The sequence below is a fragment of the Schistocerca americana genome, unplaced genomic scaffold, assembly GCF_021461395.2.
Source record: "Schistocerca americana isolate TAMUIC-IGC-003095 unplaced genomic scaffold, iqSchAmer2.1 HiC_scaffold_363, whole genome shotgun sequence".
NCBI lineage: Eukaryota > Metazoa > Arthropoda > Insecta > Orthoptera > Acrididae > Schistocerca > Schistocerca americana.
This window is the reverse complement of record NW_025726086.1, coordinates 1-18,542: the sequence shown is the minus strand read 5'-3', so window position 1 is coordinate 18,542 and position 18,542 is coordinate 1. Positions and strand designations below refer to the sequence as shown.

The 18,542-nt window shown below is 50.3% G+C and overlaps 34 non-coding genes across 34 annotated transcripts; all 34 read right to left on the bottom strand.

Annotated features, from left to right (window-relative positions):
• Positions 1–325: 325 nt before the first annotated feature.
• Positions 326–407, bottom strand: Trnas-cga. Its single transcript has one exon. It is a non-coding gene; the product is annotated as a tRNA-Ser (tRNA).
• A 138-nt stretch (positions 408–545) lies between these two features.
• On the bottom strand, positions 546–618 carry Trnak-uuu. Its single transcript has one exon. It is a non-coding gene; the product is annotated as a tRNA-Lys (tRNA).
• A 528-nt stretch (positions 619–1,146) lies between these two features.
• On the bottom strand, positions 1,147–1,219 carry Trnaf-gaa. The gene has a single exon. It is a non-coding gene; the product is annotated as a tRNA-Phe (tRNA).
• Positions 1,220–1,777: 558 nt separating this feature from the next.
• On the bottom strand, positions 1,778–1,859 carry Trnas-uga. The gene has a single exon. It is a non-coding gene; the product is annotated as a tRNA-Ser (tRNA).
• Positions 1,860–2,550: 691 nt separating this feature from the next.
• On the bottom strand, positions 2,551–2,632 carry Trnas-cga. Its single transcript has one exon. It is a non-coding gene; the product is annotated as a tRNA-Ser (tRNA).
• Positions 2,633–2,770: 138 nt separating this feature from the next.
• Trnak-uuu lies at positions 2,771–2,843 on the bottom strand. Its single transcript has one exon. It is a non-coding gene; the product is annotated as a tRNA-Lys (tRNA).
• A 528-nt stretch (positions 2,844–3,371) lies between these two features.
• Trnaf-gaa lies at positions 3,372–3,444 on the bottom strand. Its single transcript has one exon. It is a non-coding gene; the product is annotated as a tRNA-Phe (tRNA).
• Positions 3,445–4,002: 558 nt separating this feature from the next.
• Positions 4,003–4,084, bottom strand: Trnas-uga. The gene has a single exon. It is a non-coding gene; the product is annotated as a tRNA-Ser (tRNA).
• Positions 4,085–4,775: 691 nt separating this feature from the next.
• Positions 4,776–4,857, bottom strand: Trnas-cga. The gene has a single exon. It is a non-coding gene; the product is annotated as a tRNA-Ser (tRNA).
• Positions 4,858–4,995: 138 nt separating this feature from the next.
• Trnak-uuu lies at positions 4,996–5,068 on the bottom strand. The gene has a single exon. It is a non-coding gene; the product is annotated as a tRNA-Lys (tRNA).
• A 528-nt stretch (positions 5,069–5,596) lies between these two features.
• Trnaf-gaa lies at positions 5,597–5,669 on the bottom strand. Its single transcript has one exon. It is a non-coding gene; the product is annotated as a tRNA-Phe (tRNA).
• A 558-nt stretch (positions 5,670–6,227) lies between these two features.
• Positions 6,228–6,309, bottom strand: Trnas-uga. Its single transcript has one exon. It is a non-coding gene; the product is annotated as a tRNA-Ser (tRNA).
• Positions 6,310–7,000: 691 nt separating this feature from the next.
• On the bottom strand, positions 7,001–7,082 carry Trnas-cga. Its single transcript has one exon. It is a non-coding gene; the product is annotated as a tRNA-Ser (tRNA).
• A 138-nt stretch (positions 7,083–7,220) lies between these two features.
• Positions 7,221–7,293, bottom strand: Trnak-uuu. The gene has a single exon. It is a non-coding gene; the product is annotated as a tRNA-Lys (tRNA).
• A 528-nt stretch (positions 7,294–7,821) lies between these two features.
• Positions 7,822–7,894, bottom strand: Trnaf-gaa. The gene has a single exon. It is a non-coding gene; the product is annotated as a tRNA-Phe (tRNA).
• A 558-nt stretch (positions 7,895–8,452) lies between these two features.
• Positions 8,453–8,534, bottom strand: Trnas-uga. The gene has a single exon. It is a non-coding gene; the product is annotated as a tRNA-Ser (tRNA).
• Positions 8,535–9,225: 691 nt separating this feature from the next.
• On the bottom strand, positions 9,226–9,307 carry Trnas-cga. Its single transcript has one exon. It is a non-coding gene; the product is annotated as a tRNA-Ser (tRNA).
• Positions 9,308–9,445: 138 nt separating this feature from the next.
• Trnak-uuu lies at positions 9,446–9,518 on the bottom strand. Its single transcript has one exon. It is a non-coding gene; the product is annotated as a tRNA-Lys (tRNA).
• A 528-nt stretch (positions 9,519–10,046) lies between these two features.
• Trnaf-gaa lies at positions 10,047–10,119 on the bottom strand. Its single transcript has one exon. It is a non-coding gene; the product is annotated as a tRNA-Phe (tRNA).
• Positions 10,120–10,677: 558 nt separating this feature from the next.
• Trnas-uga lies at positions 10,678–10,759 on the bottom strand. Its single transcript has one exon. It is a non-coding gene; the product is annotated as a tRNA-Ser (tRNA).
• Positions 10,760–11,450: 691 nt separating this feature from the next.
• Positions 11,451–11,532, bottom strand: Trnas-cga. The gene has a single exon. It is a non-coding gene; the product is annotated as a tRNA-Ser (tRNA).
• A 138-nt stretch (positions 11,533–11,670) lies between these two features.
• Trnak-uuu lies at positions 11,671–11,743 on the bottom strand. The gene has a single exon. It is a non-coding gene; the product is annotated as a tRNA-Lys (tRNA).
• Positions 11,744–12,271: 528 nt separating this feature from the next.
• Trnaf-gaa lies at positions 12,272–12,344 on the bottom strand. The gene has a single exon. It is a non-coding gene; the product is annotated as a tRNA-Phe (tRNA).
• Positions 12,345–12,902: 558 nt separating this feature from the next.
• On the bottom strand, positions 12,903–12,984 carry Trnas-uga. The gene has a single exon. It is a non-coding gene; the product is annotated as a tRNA-Ser (tRNA).
• A 691-nt stretch (positions 12,985–13,675) lies between these two features.
• Positions 13,676–13,757, bottom strand: Trnas-cga. Its single transcript has one exon. It is a non-coding gene; the product is annotated as a tRNA-Ser (tRNA).
• A 138-nt stretch (positions 13,758–13,895) lies between these two features.
• On the bottom strand, positions 13,896–13,968 carry Trnak-uuu. Its single transcript has one exon. It is a non-coding gene; the product is annotated as a tRNA-Lys (tRNA).
• Positions 13,969–14,496: 528 nt separating this feature from the next.
• Trnaf-gaa lies at positions 14,497–14,569 on the bottom strand. Its single transcript has one exon. It is a non-coding gene; the product is annotated as a tRNA-Phe (tRNA).
• Positions 14,570–15,127: 558 nt separating this feature from the next.
• On the bottom strand, positions 15,128–15,209 carry Trnas-uga. Its single transcript has one exon. It is a non-coding gene; the product is annotated as a tRNA-Ser (tRNA).
• Positions 15,210–15,899: 690 nt separating this feature from the next.
• Positions 15,900–15,981, bottom strand: Trnas-cga. The gene has a single exon. It is a non-coding gene; the product is annotated as a tRNA-Ser (tRNA).
• A 138-nt stretch (positions 15,982–16,119) lies between these two features.
• Positions 16,120–16,191, bottom strand: Trnak-uuu. The gene has a single exon. It is a non-coding gene; the product is annotated as a tRNA-Lys (tRNA).
• A 529-nt stretch (positions 16,192–16,720) lies between these two features.
• Trnaf-gaa lies at positions 16,721–16,793 on the bottom strand. The gene has a single exon. It is a non-coding gene; the product is annotated as a tRNA-Phe (tRNA).
• Positions 16,794–17,352: 559 nt separating this feature from the next.
• Positions 17,353–17,434, bottom strand: Trnas-uga. Its single transcript has one exon. It is a non-coding gene; the product is annotated as a tRNA-Ser (tRNA).
• A 688-nt stretch (positions 17,435–18,122) lies between these two features.
• On the bottom strand, positions 18,123–18,203 carry Trnas-cga. The gene has a single exon. It is a non-coding gene; the product is annotated as a tRNA-Ser (tRNA).
• Positions 18,204–18,341: 138 nt separating this feature from the next.
• On the bottom strand, positions 18,342–18,413 carry Trnak-uuu. The gene has a single exon. It is a non-coding gene; the product is annotated as a tRNA-Lys (tRNA).
• Between the last annotated feature and the right edge of the window lie 129 nt (positions 18,414–18,542).

Below are 18,542 nucleotides of genomic sequence, written 5' to 3'. Positions count from 1 at the left end.
GATCTTATGAAAAGAAACGCTGCACCACTGCCTTTGCCGCGCTCGAATGATTGAATTGCGATTCTTAAAAAGAAATGAATGTTCGCTCTGTCCAACACTTTCGAGCACATCTGTGTACTCACGATCTCAGCGACGGCTTTCTGCAGTCCCAGCATCAGCGCGAGGTGAACCGATGGCCACAGTAAGCAGCGGTCGTCGCGAAACTCAGTATTCTTAAACGGAAACTTTCGTCTTGTTGAGAATGGCGTCACTGGTTTGCACCCGCATTCGCCCACGCATGTCACAGGTGTGCGAAAATTTTTGCTCCTCTTTACGCAAAATCGCACGCAGCCGGTAGGATTCGAACCTACGCTCCCAGAGGGAATCTGATTTCGAGTCAGACGCCTTAACCACTCGGCCACGACTGCCGGTAGCGCGGTGTTGTCCCGACACATGCAACTGCTACTGTTTAAAGCACTGTGGTGTCAGAAACAGGCGTAGCTGCATTATTTTCCGTAGCGTTTCCACCGCTACCAGACGAATCGCTACCAAAGTATTAAAATTTCCGCCCGGACAGGGACTTGAACCCTGGACCCTTAGGTTAAAAGCCTAATGCTCTACCGACTGAGCTATCCGGGCTCACGCGACGCTGTGAAACCTCCCACGATGCACAACTCACGTCCTTTACTGCTGTGCAATCGCTGCATGGGGCCGTTACTAATAAAACGTCGCCTAAATGCTGTCTGCAAACTTATCGCGATAAGCTCGTAACACACTACCGAAGACTGCTGACACACGATGCAACAACAAATTGCAGGAGTCGTTACGTCTCATACGTTGGAGCAGCGAATTTACATGTTTTGTCGACACTCACTGGGCAATTGGAAAATTCGCAAGCATTTCGAATGCAATGTTTCCCACGTTTTCGCTCATTTCACGGTTCCGTTGAAGACGTTCTTCACCACCTGACACAGAAAAAGGAACGCAGTCGGTAGGACTTTTTTGATTCTTTTGCTTCTAAGGGAGTCAGTTGTCTAGTGAGTTCCTCTTATGGCATGCACTAGACAACCAGAACACCTACAGGAGAGAGTCATTGTTGTTGTCAGCGGTAGTTGCATTATCACCAACGCAGAGCAATTCCATTGGCGTCGCATCAAAACGAGTACCTGCCGAAACCCGGGATCGAACCAGGGACCTTTAGATCTTCAGTCTAACGCTCTCCCAACTGAGCTATTTCGGCTGACGTTGAACGGTGCTGTTTGCATGTGTTCGTCAAACTCTGCCTCGTTGCCAATTTCACAGTCACCTTCGTCTGATAAGACACAGGGACGCTGAAAGGCGAGCAGCCGATGCAGTGAAGTCCCACACACATTTCTTCTGCTTCCATCATCGTAACAAGCAAACATGTCGACTCGATTCGTGTAATATTCACTTCGCTGACTTCACGTGACGCCGCGCTGACGCTAGAAAACCCGTGCTATATCGATGCCAGGGGCAACTCATGTGCAGAGAACGACACAAGAAGGAGTGAGCCTCTCCACCGTATGAGAGGCAGTTTCTAGCAGATACACACGGTAAAACATTCGACTTGCGTTAGCTCATAAATTGCTACACGTCATCGTCTGCAAGCTAAAATGGACTGTGAGACGAGGAGATGAGCTGCGGCTTCTGGACGCGACTGTAACGCTGCGCCCTGGATCAAATAGTACTGCACATTGCTGGTGACCCACGTGTTTAGTAGTGACGCAACTGCTAGGATGCAGCTGAAACGTCCATCTTTTGAGAGCGAGAAAATTTTCGCAGTCGGCAGGACTCGAACCTACGCTCCCAGAGGGAATCTGATTTCAAGTCAGACGCCTTAACCACTCGGCCACGACTGCCGGTGGCAGAAGCGACTCCCGACAAGTGAAACCGCCACCTTTACAAGCAATCTGATGGCAGAAAACGGCGTGGCCTCACTCTTTTCCGTAGGGTTTCCATTAGCCGTTACGAAAGTGTATTAATTTTCGCCCAGACAGGGACTTGAACCCAGGACCCTTTGTTTGAAAGCCTAACGCTCTACCGACTCAGCTATGCGGGCCCACGCACGAGCATTATCGTACAGCTGCGTGGTGTGCGAGTGATTCGCATGTTGTAATTACTGGCTTATGGCTCCAATGGCGACTTCACCGACTTCCCGCTGACGCACCGCTGACGCTAGTTTTCTGTCGTCTTAAAACGATGGGCATACCTCCAAGCAACTGCGAGATCTTATGAAAAGAAACGCTGCACCACTGCCTTTGCCGCGCTCGAATGATTGAATTGCGATTCTTAAAAAGAAATGAATGTTCGCTCTGTCCAACACTTTCGAGCACATCTGTGTACTCACGATCTCAGCGACGGCTTTCTGCAGTCCCAGCATCAGCGCGAGGTGAACCGATGGCCACAGTAAGCAGCGGTCGTCGCGAAACTCAGTATTCTTAAACGGAAACTTTCGTCTTGTTGAGAATGGCGTCACTGGTTTGCACCCGCATTCGCCCACGCATGTCACAGGTGTGCGAAAATTTTTGCTCCTCTTTACGCAAAATCGCACGCAGCCGGTAGGATTCGAACCTACGCTCCCAGAGGGAATCTGATTTCGAGTCAGACGCCTTAACCACTCGGCCACGACTGCCGGTAGCGCGGTGTTGTCCCGACACATGCAACTGCTACTGTTTAAAGCACTGTGGTGTCAGAAACAGGCGTAGCTGCATTATTTTCCGTAGCGTTTCCACCGCTACCAGACGAATCGCTACCAAAGTATTAAAATTTCCGCCCGGACAGGGACTTGAACCCTGGACCCTTAGGTTAAAAGCCTAATGCTCTACCGACTGAGCTATCCGGGCTCACGCGACGCTGTGAAACCTCCCACGATGCACAACTCACGTCCTTTACTGCTGTGCAATCGCTGCATGGGGCCGTTACTAATAAAACGTCGCCTAAATGCTGTCTGCAAACTTATCGCGATAAGCTCGTAACACACTACCGAAGACTGCTGACACACGATGCAACAACAAATTGCAGGAGTCGTTACGTCTCATACGTTGGAGCAGCGAATTTACATGTTTTGTCGACACTCACTGGGCAATTGGAAAATTCGCAAGCATTTCGAATGCAATGTTTCCCACGTTTTCGCTCATTTCACGGTTCCGTTGAAGACGTTCTTCACCACCTGACACAGAAAAAGGAACGCAGTCGGTAGGACTTTTTTGATTCTTTTGCTTCTAAGGGAGTCAGTTGTCTAGTGAGTTCCTCTTATGGCATGCACTAGACAACCAGAACACCTACAGGAGAGAGTCATTGTTGTTGTCAGCGGTAGTTGCATTATCACCAACGCAGAGCAATTCCATTGGCGTCGCATCAAAACGAGTACCTGCCGAAACCCGGGATCGAACCAGGGACCTTTAGATCTTCAGTCTAACGCTCTCCCAACTGAGCTATTTCGGCTGACGTTGAACGGTGCTGTTTGCATGTGTTCGTCAAACTCTGCCTCGTTGCCAATTTCACAGTCACCTTCGTCTGATAAGACACAGGGACGCTGAAAGGCGAGCAGCCGATGCAGTGAAGTCCCACACACATTTCTTCTGCTTCCATCATCGTAACAAGCAAACATGTCGACTCGATTCGTGTAATATTCACTTCGCTGACTTCACGTGACGCCGCGCTGACGCTAGAAAACCCGTGCTATATCGATGCCAGGGGCAACTCATGTGCAGAGAACGACACAAGAAGGAGTGAGCCTCTCCACCGTATGAGAGGCAGTTTCTAGCAGATACACACGGTAAAACATTCGACTTGCGTTAGCTCATAAATTGCTACACGTCATCGTCTGCAAGCTAAAATGGACTGTGAGACGAGGAGATGAGCTGCGGCTTCTGGACGCGACTGTAACGCTGCGCCCTGGATCAAATAGTACTGCACATTGCTGGTGACCCACGTGTTTAGTAGTGACGCAACTGCTAGGATGCAGCTGAAACGTCCATCTTTTGAGAGCGAGAAAATTTTCGCAGTCGGCAGGACTCGAACCTACGCTCCCAGAGGGAATCTGATTTCAAGTCAGACGCCTTAACCACTCGGCCACGACTGCCGGTGGCAGAAGCGACTCCCGACAAGTGAAACCGCCACCTTTACAAGCAATCTGATGGCAGAAAACGGCGTGGCCTCACTCTTTTCCGTAGGGTTTCCATTAGCCGTTACGAAAGTGTATTAATTTTCGCCCAGACAGGGACTTGAACCCAGGACCCTTTGTTTGAAAGCCTAACGCTCTACCGACTCAGCTATGCGGGCCCACGCACGAGCATTATCGTACAGCTGCGTGGTGTGCGAGTGATTCGCATGTTGTAATTACTGGCTTATGGCTCCAATGGCGACTTCACCGACTTCCCGCTGACGCACCGCTGACGCTAGTTTTCTGTCGTCTTAAAACGATGGGCATACCTCCAAGCAACTGCGAGATCTTATGAAAAGAAACGCTGCACCACTGCCTTTGCCGCGCTCGAATGATTGAATTGCGATTCTTAAAAAGAAATGAATGTTCGCTCTGTCCAACACTTTCGAGCACATCTGTGTACTCACGATCTCAGCGACGGCTTTCTGCAGTCCCAGCATCAGCGCGAGGTGAACCGATGGCCACAGTAAGCAGCGGTCGTCGCGAAACTCAGTATTCTTAAACGGAAACTTTCGTCTTGTTGAGAATGGCGTCACTGGTTTGCACCCGCATTCGCCCACGCATGTCACAGGTGTGCGAAAATTTTTGCTCCTCTTTACGCAAAATCGCACGCAGCCGGTAGGATTCGAACCTACGCTCCCAGAGGGAATCTGATTTCGAGTCAGACGCCTTAACCACTCGGCCACGACTGCCGGTAGCGCGGTGTTGTCCCGACACATGCAACTGCTACTGTTTAAAGCACTGTGGTGTCAGAAACAGGCGTAGCTGCATTATTTTCCGTAGCGTTTCCACCGCTACCAGACGAATCGCTACCAAAGTATTAAAATTTCCGCCCGGACAGGGACTTGAACCCTGGACCCTTAGGTTAAAAGCCTAATGCTCTACCGACTGAGCTATCCGGGCTCACGCGACGCTGTGAAACCTCCCACGATGCACAACTCACGTCCTTTACTGCTGTGCAATCGCTGCATGGGGCCGTTACTAATAAAACGTCGCCTAAATGCTGTCTGCAAACTTATCGCGATAAGCTCGTAACACACTACCGAAGACTGCTGACACACGATGCAACAACAAATTGCAGGAGTCGTTACGTCTCATACGTTGGAGCAGCGAATTTACATGTTTTGTCGACACTCACTGGGCAATTGGAAAATTCGCAAGCATTTCGAATGCAATGTTTCCCACGTTTTCGCTCATTTCACGGTTCCGTTGAAGACGTTCTTCACCACCTGACACAGAAAAAGGAACGCAGTCGGTAGGACTTTTTTGATTCTTTTGCTTCTAAGGGAGTCAGTTGTCTAGTGAGTTCCTCTTATGGCATGCACTAGACAACCAGAACACCTACAGGAGAGAGTCATTGTTGTTGTCAGCGGTAGCTGCATTATCACCAACGCAGAGCAATTCCATTGGCGTCGCATCAAAACGAGTACCTGCCGAAACCCGGGATCGAACCAGGGACCTTTAGATCTTCAGTCTAACGCTCTCCCAACTGAGCTATTTCGGCTGACGTTGAACGGTGCTGTTTGCATGTGTTCGTCAAACTCTGCCTCGTTGCCAATTTCACAGTCACCTTCGTCTGATAAGACACAGGGACGCTGAAAGGCGAGCAGCCGATGCAGTGAAGTCCCACACACATTTCTTCTGCTTCCATCATCGTAACAAGCAAACATGTCGACTCGATTCGTGTAATATTCACTTCGCTGACTTCACGTGACGCCGCGCTGACGCTAGAAAACCCGTGCTATATCGATGCCAGGGGCAACTCATGTGCAGAGAACGACACAAGAAGGAGTGAGCCTCTCCACCGTATGAGAGGCAGTTTCTAGCAGATACACACGGTAAAACATTCGACTTGCGTTAGCTCATAAATTGCTACACGTCATCGTCTGCAAGCTAAAATGGACTGTGAGACGAGGAGATGAGCTGCGGCTTCTGGACGCGACTGTAACGCTGCGCCCTGGATCAAATAGTACTGCACATTGCTGGTGACCCACGTGTTTAGTAGTGACGCAACTGCTAGGATGCAGCTGAAACGTCCATCTTTTGAGAGCGAGAAAATTTTCGCAGTCGGCAGGACTCGAACCTACGCTCCCAGAGGGAATCTGATTTCAAGTCAGACGCCTTAACCACTCGGCCACGACTGCCGGTGGCAGAAGCGACTCCCGACAAGTGAAACCGCCACCTTTACAAGCAATCTGATGGCAGAAAACGGCGTGGCCTCACTCTTTTCCGTAGGGTTTCCATTAGCCGTTACGAAAGTGTATTAATTTTCGCCCAGACAGGGACTTGAACCCAGGACCCTTTGTTTGAAAGCCTAACGCTCTACCGACTCAGCTATGCGGGCCCACGCACGAGCATTATCGTACAGCTGCGTGGTGTGCGAGTGATTCGCATGTTGTAATTACTGGCTTATGGCTCCAATGGCGACTTCACCGACTTCCCGCTGACGCACCGCTGACGCTAGTTTTCTGTCGTCTTAAAACGATGGGCATACCTCCAAGCAACTGCGAGATCTTATGAAAAGAAACGCTGCACCACTGCCTTTGCCGCGCTCGAATGATTGAATTGCGATTCTTAAAAAGAAATGAATGTTCGCTCTGTCCAACACTTTCGAGCACATCTGTGTACTCACGATCTCAGCGACGGCTTTCTGCAGTCCCAGCATCAGCGCGAGGTGAACCGATGGCCACAGTAAGCAGCGGTCGTCGCGAAACTCAGTATTCTTAAACGGAAACTTTCGTCTTGTTGAGAATGGCGTCACTGGTTTGCACCCGCATTCGCCCACGCATGTCACAGGTGTGCGAAAATTTTTGCTCCTCTTTACGCAAAATCGCACGCAGCCGGTAGGATTCGAACCTACGCTCCCAGAGGGAATCTGATTTCGAGTCAGACGCCTTAACCACTCGGCCACGACTGCCGGTAGCGCGGTGTTGTCCCGACACATGCAACTGCTACTGTTTAAAGCACTGTGGTGTCAGAAACAGGCGTAGCTGCATTATTTTCCGTAGCGTTTCCACCGCTACCAGACGAATCGCTACCAAAGTATTAAAATTTCCGCCCGGACAGGGACTTGAACCCTGGACCCTTAGGTTAAAAGCCTAATGCTCTACCGACTGAGCTATCCGGGCTCACGCGACGCTGTGAAACCTCCCACGATGCACAACTCACGTCCTTTACTGCTGTGCAATCGCTGCATGGGGCCGTTACTAATAAAACGTCGCCTAAATGCTGTCTGCAAACTTATCGCGATAAGCTCGTAACACACTACCGAAGACTGCTGACACACGATGCAACAACAAATTGCAGGAGTCGTTACGTCTCATACGTTGGAGCAGCGAATTTACATGTTTTGTCGACACTCACTGGGCAATTGGAAAATTCGCAAGCATTTCGAATGCAATGTTTCCCACGTTTTCGCTCATTTCACGGTTCCGTTGAAGACGTTCTTCACCACCTGACACAGAAAAAGGAACGCAGTCGGTAGGACTTTTTTGATTCTTTTGCTTCTAAGGGAGTCAGTTGTCTAGTGAGTTCCTCTTATGGCATGCACTAGACAACCAGAACACCTACAGGAGAGAGTCATTGTTGTTGTCAGCGGTAGCTGCATTATCACCAACGCAGAGCAATTCCATTGGCGTCGCATCAAAACGAGTACCTGCCGAAACCCGGGATCGAACCAGGGACCTTTAGATCTTCAGTCTAACGCTCTCCCAACTGAGCTATTTCGGCTGACGTTGAACGGTGCTGTTTGCATGTGTTCGTCAAACTCTGCCTCGTTGCCAATTTCACAGTCACCTTCGTCTGATAAGACACAGGGACGCTGAAAGGCGAGCAGCCGATGCAGTGAAGTCCCACACACATTTCTTCTGCTTCCATCATCGTAACAAGCAAACATGTCGACTCGATTCGTGTAATATTCACTTCGCTGACTTCACGTGACGCCGCGCTGACGCTAGAAAACCCGTGCTATATCGATGCCAGGGGCAACTCATGTGCAGAGAACGACACAAGAAGGAGTGAGCCTCTCCACCGTATGAGAGGCAGTTTCTAGCAGATACACACGGTAAAACATTCGACTTGCGTTAGCTCATAAATTGCTACACGTCATCGTCTGCAAGCTAAAATGGACTGTGAGACGAGGAGATGAGCTGCGGCTTCTGGACGCGACTGTAACGCTGCGCCCTGGATCAAATAGTACTGCACATTGCTGGTGACCCACGTGTTTAGTAGTGACGCAACTGCTAGGATGCAGCTGAAACGTCCATCTTTTGAGAGCGAGAAAATTTTCGCAGTCGGCAGGACTCGAACCTACGCTCCCAGAGGGAATCTGATTTCAAGTCAGACGCCTTAACCACCCGGCCACGACTGCCGGTGGCAGAAGCGACTCCCGACAAGTGAAACCGCCACCTTTACAAGCAATCTGATGGCAGAAAACGGCGTGGCCTCACTCTTTTCCGTAGGGTTTCCATTAGCCGTTACGAAAGTGTATTAATTTTCGCCCAGACAGGGACTTGAACCCAGGACCCTTTGTTTGAAAGCCTAACGCTCTACCGACTCAGCTATGCGGGCCCACGCACGAGCATTATCGTACAGCTGCGTGGTGTGCGAGTGATTCGCATGTTGTAATTACTGGCTTATGGCTCCAATGGCGACTTCACCGACTTCCCGCTGACGCACCGCTGACGCTAGTTTTCTGTCGTCTTAAAACGATGGGCATACCTCCAAGCAACTGCGAGATCTTATGAAAAGAAACGCTGCACCACTGCCTTTGCCGCGCTCGAATGATTGAATTGCGATTCTTAAAAAGAAATGAATGTTCGCTCTGTCCAACACTTTCGAGCACATCTGTGTACTCACGATCTCAGCGACGGCTTTCTGCAGTCCCAGCATCAGCGCGAGGTGAACCGATGGCCACAGTAAGCAGCGGTCGTCGCGAAACTCAGTATTCTTAAACGGAAACTTTCGTCTTGTTGAGAATGGCGTCACTGGTTTGCACCCGCATTCGCCCACGCATGTCACAGGTGTGCGAAAATTTTTGCTCCTCTTTACGCAAAATCGCACGCAGCCGGTAGGATTCGAACCTACGCTCCCAGAGGGAATCTGATTTCGAGTCAGACGCCTTAACCACTCGGCCACGACTGCCGGTAGCGCGGTGTTGTCCCGACACATGCAACTGCTACTGTTTAAAGCACTGTGGTGTCAGAAACAGGCGTAGCTGCATTATTTTCCGTAGCGTTTCCACCGCTACCAGACGAATCGCTACCAAAGTATTAAAATTTCCGCCCGGACAGGGACTTGAACCCTGGACCCTTAGGTTAAAAGCCTAATGCTCTACCGACTGAGCTATCCGGGCTCACGCGACGCTGTGAAACCTCCCACGATGCACAACTCACGTCCTTTACTGCTGTGCAATCGCTGCATGGGGCCGTTACTAATAAAACGTCGCCTAAATGCTGTCTGCAAACTTATCGCGATAAGCTCGTAACACACTACCGAAGACTGCTGACACACGATGCAACAACAAATTGCAGGAGTCGTTACGTCTCATACGTTGGAGCAGCGAATTTACATGTTTTGTCGACACTCACTGGGCAATTGGAAAATTCGCAAGCATTTCGAATGCAATGTTTCCCACGTTTTCGCTCATTTCACGGTTCCGTTGAAGACGTTCTTCACCACCTGACACAGAAAAAGGAACGCAGTCGGTAGGACTTTTTTGATTCTTTTGCTTCTAAGGGAGTCAGTTGTCTAGTGAGTTCCTCTTATGGCATGCACTAGACAACCAGAACACCTACAGGAGAGAGTCATTGTTGTTGTCAGCGGTAGCTGCATTATCACCAACGCAGAGCAATTCCATTGGCGTCGCATCAAAACGAGTACCTGCCGAAACCCGGGATCGAACCAGGGACCTTTAGATCTTCAGTCTAACGCTCTCCCAACTGAGCTATTTCGGCTGACGTTGAACGGTGCTGTTTGCATGTGTTCGTCAAACTCTGCCTCGTTGCCAATTTCACAGTCACCTTCGTCTGATAAGACACAGGGACGCTGAAAGGCGAGCAGCCGATGCAGTGAAGTCCCACACACATTTCTTCTGCTTCCATCATCGTAACAAGCAAACATGTCGACTCGATTCGTGTAATATTCACTTCGCTGACTTCACGTGACGCCGCGCTGACGCTAGAAAACCCGTGCTATATCGATGCCAGGGGCAACTCATGTGCAGAGAACGACACAAGAAGGAGTGAGCCTCTCCACCGTATGAGAGGCAGTTTCTAGCAGATACACACGGTAAAACATTCGACTTGCGTTAGCTCATAAATTGCTACACGTCATCGTCTGCAAGCTAAAATGGACTGTGAGACGAGGAGATGAGCTGCGGCTTCTGGACGCGACTGTAACGCTGCGCCCTGGATCAAATAGTACTGCACATTGCTGGTGACCCACGTGTTTAGTAGTGACGCAACTGCTAGGATGCAGCTGAAACGTCCATCTTTTGAGAGCGAGAAAATTTTCGCAGTCGGCAGGACTCGAACCTACGCTCCCAGAGGGAATCTGATTTCAAGTCAGACGCCTTAACCACTCGGCCACGACTGCCGGTGGCAGAAGCGACTCCCGACAAGTGAAACCGCCACCTTTACAAGCAATCTGATGGCAGAAAACGGCGTGGCCTCACTCTTTTCCGTAGGGTTTCCATTAGCCGTTACGAAAGTGTATTAATTTTCGCCCAGACAGGGACTTGAACCCAGGACCCTTTGTTTGAAAGCCTAACGCTCTACCGACTCAGCTATGCGGGCCCACGCACGAGCATTATCGTACAGCTGCGTGGTGTGCGAGTGATTCGCATGTTGTAATTACTGGCTTATGGCTCCAATGGCGACTTCACCGACTTCCCGCTGACGCACCGCTGACGCTAGTTTTCTGTCGTCTTAAAACGATGGGCATACCTCCAAGCAACTGCGAGATCTTATGAAAAGAAACGCTGCACCACTGCCTTTGCCGCGCTCGAATGATTGAATTGCGATTCTTAAAAAGAAATGAATGTTCGCTCTGTCCAACACTTTCGAGCACATCTGTGTACTCACGATCTCAGCGACGGCTTTCTGCAGTCCCAGCATCAGCGCGAGGTGAACCGATGGCCACAGTAAGCAGCGGTCGTCGCGAAACTCAGTATTCTTAAACGGAAACTTTCGTCTTGTTGAGAATGGCGTCACTGGTTTGCACCCGCATTCGCCCACGCATGTCACAGGTGTGCGAAAATTTTTGCTCCTCTTTACGCAAAATCGCACGCAGCCGGTAGGATTCGAACCTACGCTCCCAGAGGGAATCTGATTTCGAGTCAGACGCCTTAACCACTCGGCCACGACTGCCGGTAGCGCGGTGTTGTCCCGACACATGCAACTGCTACTGTTTAAAGCACTGTGGTGTCAGAAACAGGCGTAGCTGCATTATTTTCCGTAGCGTTTCCACCGCTACCAGACGAATCGCTACCAAAGTATTAAAATTTCCGCCCGGACAGGGACTTGAACCCTGGACCCTTAGGTTAAAAGCCTAATGCTCTACCGACTGAGCTATCCGGGCTCACGCGACGCTGTGAAACCTCCCACGATGCACAACTCACGTCCTTTACTGCTGTGCAATCGCTGCATGGGGCCGTTACTAATAAAACGTCGCCTAAATGCTGTCTGCAAACTTATCGCGATAAGCTCGTAACACACTACCGAAGACTGCTGACACACGATGCAACAACAAATTGCAGGAGTCGTTACGTCTCATACGTTGGAGCAGCGAATTTACATGTTTTGTCGACACTCACTGGGCAATTGGAAAATTCGCAAGCATTTCGAATGCAATGTTTCCCACGTTTTCGCTCATTTCACGGTTCCGTTGAAGACGTTCTTCACCACCTGACACAGAAAAAGGAACGCAGTCGGTAGGACTTTTTTGATTCTTTTGCTTCTAAGGGAGTCAGTTGTCTAGTGAGTTCCTCTTATGGCATGCACTAGACAACCAGAACACCTACAGGAGAGAGTCATTGTTGTTGTCAGCGGTAGCTGCATTATCACCAACGCAGAGCAATTCCATTGGCGTCGCATCAAAACGAGTACCTGCCGAAACCCGGGATCGAACCAGGGACCTTTAGATCTTCAGTCTAACGCTCTCCCAACTGAGCTATTTCGGCTGACGTTGAACGGTGCTGTTTGCATGTGTTCGTCAAACTCTGCCTCGTTGCCAATTTCACAGTCACCTTCGTCTGATAAGACACAGGGACGCTGAAAGGCGAGCAGCCGATGCAGTGAAGTCCCACACACATTTCTTCTGCTTCCATCATCGTAACAAGCAAACATGTCGACTCGATTCGTGTAATATTCACTTCGCTGACTTCACGTGACGCCGCGCTGACGCTAGAAAACCCGTGCTATATCGATGCCAGGGGCAACTCATGTGCAGAGAACGACACAAGAAGGAGTGAGCCTCTCCACCGTATGAGAGGCAGTTTCTAGCAGATACACACGGTAAAACATTCGACTTGCGTTAGCTCATAAATTGCTACACGTCATCGTCTGCAAGCTAAAATGGACTGTGAGACGAGGAGATGAGCTGCGGCTTCTGGACGCGACTGTAACGCTGCGCCCTGGATCAAATAGTACTGCACATTGCTGGTGACCCACGTGTTTAGTAGTGACGCAACTGCTAGGATGCAGCTGAAACGTCCATCTTTTGAGAGCGAGAAAATTTTCGCAGTCGGCAGGACTCGAACCTACGCTCCCAGAGGGAATCTGATTTCAAGTCAGACGCCTTAACCACTCGGCCACGACTGCCGGTGGCAGAAGCGACTCCCGACAAGTGAAACCGCCACCTTTACAAGCAATCTGATGGCAGAAAACGGCGTGGCCTCACTCTTTTCCGTAGGGTTTCCATTAGCCGTTACGAAAGTGTATTAATTTTCGCCCAGACAGGGACTTGAACCCAGGACCCTTTGTTTGAAAGCCTAACGCTCTACCGACTCAGCTATGCGGGCCCACGCACGAGCATTATCGTACAGCTGCGTGGTGTGCGAGTGATTCGCATGTTGTAATTACTGGCTTATGGCTCCAATGGCGACTTCACCGACTTCCCGCTGACGCACCGCTGACGCTAGTTTTCTGTCGTCTTAAAACGATGGGCATACCTCCAAGCAACTGCGAGATCTTATGAAAAGAAACGCTGCACCACTGCCTTTGCCGCGCTCGAATGATTGAATTGCGATTCTTAAAAAGAAATGAATGTTCGCTCTGTCCAACACTTTCGAGCACATCTGTGTACTCACGATCTCAGCGACGGCTTTCTGCAGTCCCAGCATCAGCGCGAGGTGAACCGATGGCCACAGTAAGCAGCGGTCGTCGCGAAACTCAGTATTCTTAAACGGAAACTTTCGTCTTGTTGAGAATGGCGTCACTGGTTTGCACCCGCATTCGCCCACGCATGTCACAGGTGTGCGAAAATTTTTGCTCCTCTTTACGCAAAATCGCACGCAGCCGGTAGGATTCGAACCTACGCTCCCAGAGGGAATCTGATTTCGAGTCAGACGCCTTAACCACTCGGCCACGACTGCCGGTAGCGCGGTGTTGTCCCGACACATGCAACTGCTACTGTTTAAAGCACTGTGGTGTCAGAAACAGGCGTAGCTGCATTATTTTCCGTAGCGTTTCCACCGCTACCAGACGAATCGCTACCAAAGTATTAAAATTTCCGCCCGGACAGGGACTTGAACCCTGGACCCTTAGGTTAAAAGCCTAATGCTCTACCGACTGAGCTATCCGGGCTCACGCGACGCTGTGAAACCTCCCACGATGCACAACTCACGTCCTTTACTGCTGTGCAATCGCTGCATGGGGCCGTTACTAATAAAACGTCGCCTAAATGCTGTCTGCAAACTTATCGCGATAAGCTCGTAACACACTACCGAAGACTGCTGACACACGATGCAACAACAAATTGCAGGAGTCGTTACGTCTCATACGTTGGAGCAGCGAATTTACATGTTTTGTCGACACTCACTGGGCAATTGGAAAATTCGCAAGCATTTCGAATGCAATGTTTCCCACGTTTTCGCTCATTTCACGGTTCCGTTGAAGACGTTCTTCACCACCTGACACAGAAAAAGGAACGCAGTCGGTAGGACTTTTTTGATTCTTTTGCTTCTAAGGGAGTCAGTTGTCTAGTGAGTTCCTCTTATGGCATGCACTAGACAACCAGAACACCTACAGGAGAGAGTCATTGTTGTTGTCAGCGGTAGCTGCATTATCACCAACGCAGAGCAATTCCATTGGCGTCGCATCAAAACGAGTACCTGCCGAAACCCGGGATCGAACCAGGGACCTTTAGATCTTCAGTCTAACGCTCTCCCAACTGAGCTATTTCGGCTGACGTTGAACGGTGCTGTTTGCATGTGTTCGTCAAACTCTGCCTCGTTGCCAATTTCACAGTCACCTTCGTCTGATAAGACACAGGGACGCTGAAAGGCGAGCAGCCGATGCAGTGAAGTCCCACACACATTTCTTCTGCTTCCATCATCGTAACAAGCAAACATGTCGACTCGATTCGTGTAATATTCACTTCGCTGACTTCACGTGACGCCGCGCTGACGCTAGAAAACCCGTGCTATATCGATGCCAGGGGCAACTCATGTGCAGAGAACGACACAAGAAGGAGTGAGCCTCTCCACCGTATGAGAGGCAGTTTCTAGCAGATACACACGGTAAAACATTCGACTTGCGTTAGCTCATAAATTGCTACACGTCATCGTCTGCAAGCTAAAATGGACTGTGAGACGAGGAGATGAGCTGCGGCTTCTGGACGCGACTGTAACGCTGCGCCCTGGATCAAATAGTACTGCACATTGCTGGTGACCCACGTGTTTAGTAGTGACGCAACTGCTAGGATGCAGCTGAAACGTCCATCTTTTGAGAGCGAGAAAATTTTCGCAGTCGGCAGGACTCGAACCTACGCTCCCAGAGGGAATCTGATTTCAAGTCAGACGCCTTAACCACTCGGCCACGACTGCCGGTGGCAGAAGCGACTCCCGACAAGTGAAACCGCCACCTTTACAAGCAATCTGATGGCAGAAAACGGCGTGGCCTCACTCTTTTCCGTAGGGTTTCCATTAGCCGTTACGAAAGTGTATTAATTTTCGCCCAGACAGGGACTTGAACCCAGGACCCTTTGTTTGAAAGCCTAACGCTCTACCGACTCAGCTATGCGGGCCCACGCACGAGCATTATCGTACAGCTGCGTGGTGTGCGAGTGATTCGCATGTTGTAATTACTGGCTTATGGCTCCAATGGCGACTTCACCGACTTCCCGCTGACGCACCGCTGACGCTAGTTTTCTGTCGTCTTAAAACGATGGGCATACCTCCAAGCAACTGCGAGATCTTATGAAAAGAAACGCTGCACCACTGCCTTTGCCGCGCTCGAATGATTGAATTGCGATTCTTAAAAAGAAATGAATGTTCGCTCTGTCCAACACTTTCGAGCACATCTGTGTACTCACGATCTCAGCGACGGCTTTCTGCAGTCCCAGCATCAGCGCGAGGTGAACCGATGGCCACAGTAAGCAGCGGTCGTCGCGAAACTCAGTATTCTTAAACGGAAACTTCGTCTTGTTGAGAATGGCGTCACTGGTTTGCACCCGCATTCGCCCACGCATGTCACAGGTGTGCGAAAATTTTTGCTCCTCTTTACGCAAAATCGCACGCAGCCGGTAGGATTCGAACCTACGCTCCCAGAGGGAATCTGATTTCGAGTCAGACGCCTTAACCACTCGGCCACGACTGCCGGTAGCGCGGTGTTGTCCCGACACATGCAACTGCTACTGTTTAAAGCACTGTGGTGTCAGAAACAGGCGTAGCTGCATTATTTTCCGTAGCGTTTCCACCGCTACCAGACGAATCGCTACCAAAGTATTAAAATTTCCGCCCGGACAGGGACTTGAACCCTGGACCTTAGGTTAAAAGCCTAATGCTCTACCGACTGAGCTATCCGGGCTCACGCGACGCTGTGAAACCTCCCACGATGCACAACTCACGTCCTTTACTGCTGTGCAATCGCTGCATGGGGCCGTTACTAATAAAACGTCGCCTAAATGCTGTCTGCAAACTTATCGCGATAAGCTCGTAACACACTACCGAAGACTGCTGACACACGATGCAACAACAAATTGCAGGAGTCGTTACGTCTCATACGTTGGAGCAGCGAATTTACATGTTTTGTCGACACTCACTGGGCAATTGGAAAATTCGCAAGCATTTCGAATGCAATGTTTCCCCACGTTTTCGCTCATTTCACGGTTCCGTTGAAGACGTTCTTCACCACCTGACACAGAAAAAGGAACGCAGTCGGTAGGACTTTTTTGATTCTTTTGCTTCTAAGGGAGTCAGTTGTCTAGTGAGTTCCTCTTATGGCATGCACTAGACAACCAGAACACCTACAGGAGAGAGTCATTGTTGTTGTCAGCGGTAGCTGCATTATCACCAACGCAGAGCAATTCCATTGGCGTCGCATCAAAACGAGTACCTGCCGAAACCCGGGATCGAACCAGGGACCTTTAGATCTTCAGTCTAACGCTCTCCCAACTGAGCTATTTCGGCTGACGTTGAACGGTGCTGTTTGCAATGTGTTCGTCAAACTCTGCCTCGTTGCCAATTTCACAGTCACCTTCGTCTGATAAGACACAGGGACGCTGAAAGGCGAGCAGCCGATGCAGTGAAGTCCCACACACATTTCTTCTGCTTCCATCATCGTAACAAGCAAACATGTCGACTCGATTCGTGTAATATTCACTTCGCTGACTTCACGTGACGCCGCGCTGACGCTAGAAAACCCGTGCTATATCGATGCCAGGGGCAACTCATGTGCAGAGAACGACACAAGAAGGAGTGAGCCTCTCCACCGTATGAGAGGCAGTTTCTAGCAGATACACACGGTAAAACATTCGACTTGCGTTAGCTCATAAATTGCTACACGTCATCGTCTGCAAGCTAAAATGGACTGTGAGACGAGGAGATGAGCTGCGGCTTCTGGACGCGACTGTAACGCTGCGCCCTGGATCAAATAGTACTGCACATTGCTGGTGACCCACGTGTTTAGTAGTGACGCAACTGCTAGGATGCAGCTGAAACGTCCATCTTTTGAGAGCGAGAAAATTTTCGCAGTCGGCAGGACTCGAACCTACGCTCCCAGAGGGAATCTGATTTCAAGTCAGACGCCTTAACCACTCGGCCACGACTGCCGGTGGCAGAAGCGACTCCCGACAAGTGAAACCGCCACCTTTACAAGCAATCTGATGGCAGAAAACGGCGTGGCCTCACTCTTTTCCGTAGGGTTTCCATTAGCCGTTACGAAAGTGTATTAATTTTCGCCCAGACAGGGACTTGAACCCAGGACCCTTTGTTTGAAAGCCTAACGCTCTACCGACTCAGCTATGCGGGCCCACGCACGAGCATTATCGTACAGCTGCGTGGTGTGCGAGTGATTCGCATGTTGTAATTACTGGCTTATGGCTCCAATGGCGACTTCACCGACTTCCGCTGACGCACCGCTGACGCTAGTTTTCTGTCGTCTTAAAACGATGGCATACCTCCAAGCAACTGCGAGATCTTATGAAAAGAAACGCTGCACCACTGCCTTTGCCGCGCTCGAATGATTGAATTGCGATTCTTAAAAAGAAATGAATGTTCGCTCTGTCCAACACTTTCGAGCACATCTGTGTACTCACGATCTCAGCGACGGCTTTCTGCAGTCCCAGCATCAGCGCGAGGTGAACCGATGGCCACAGTAAGCAGCGGTCGTCGCGAAACTCAGTATTCTTAAACGGAAACTTTCGTCTTGTTGAGAATGGCGTCACTGGTTTGCACCCGCATTCGCCCACGCATGTCACAGGTGTGCGAAAATTTTGCTCCTCTTTACGCAAAATCGCACGCAGCCGTAGGATTCGAACCTACGCTCCCAGAGGGAATCTGATTTCGAGTCAGACGCCTTAACCACTCGGCCACGACTGCCGGTAGCGCGGTGTTGTCCCGACACATGCAACTGCTACTGTTTAAAGCACTGTGGTGTCAGAAACAGGCGTAGCTGCATTATTTTCCGTAGCGTTTCCACCGCTACCAGACGAATCGCTACCAAAGTATTAAAATTTCCGCCCGGACAGGGACTTGAACCCTGGACCCTTAGGTTAAAAGCCTAATGCTCTACGACTGAGCTATCCGGGCTCACGCGACGCTGTGAAACCTCCCACGATGCACAACTCACGTCCTTTACTGCTGTGCAATCGCTGCATGGGGCCGTTACTAATAAAACGTCGCCTAAATGCTGTCTGCAAACTTATCGCGATAAGCTCG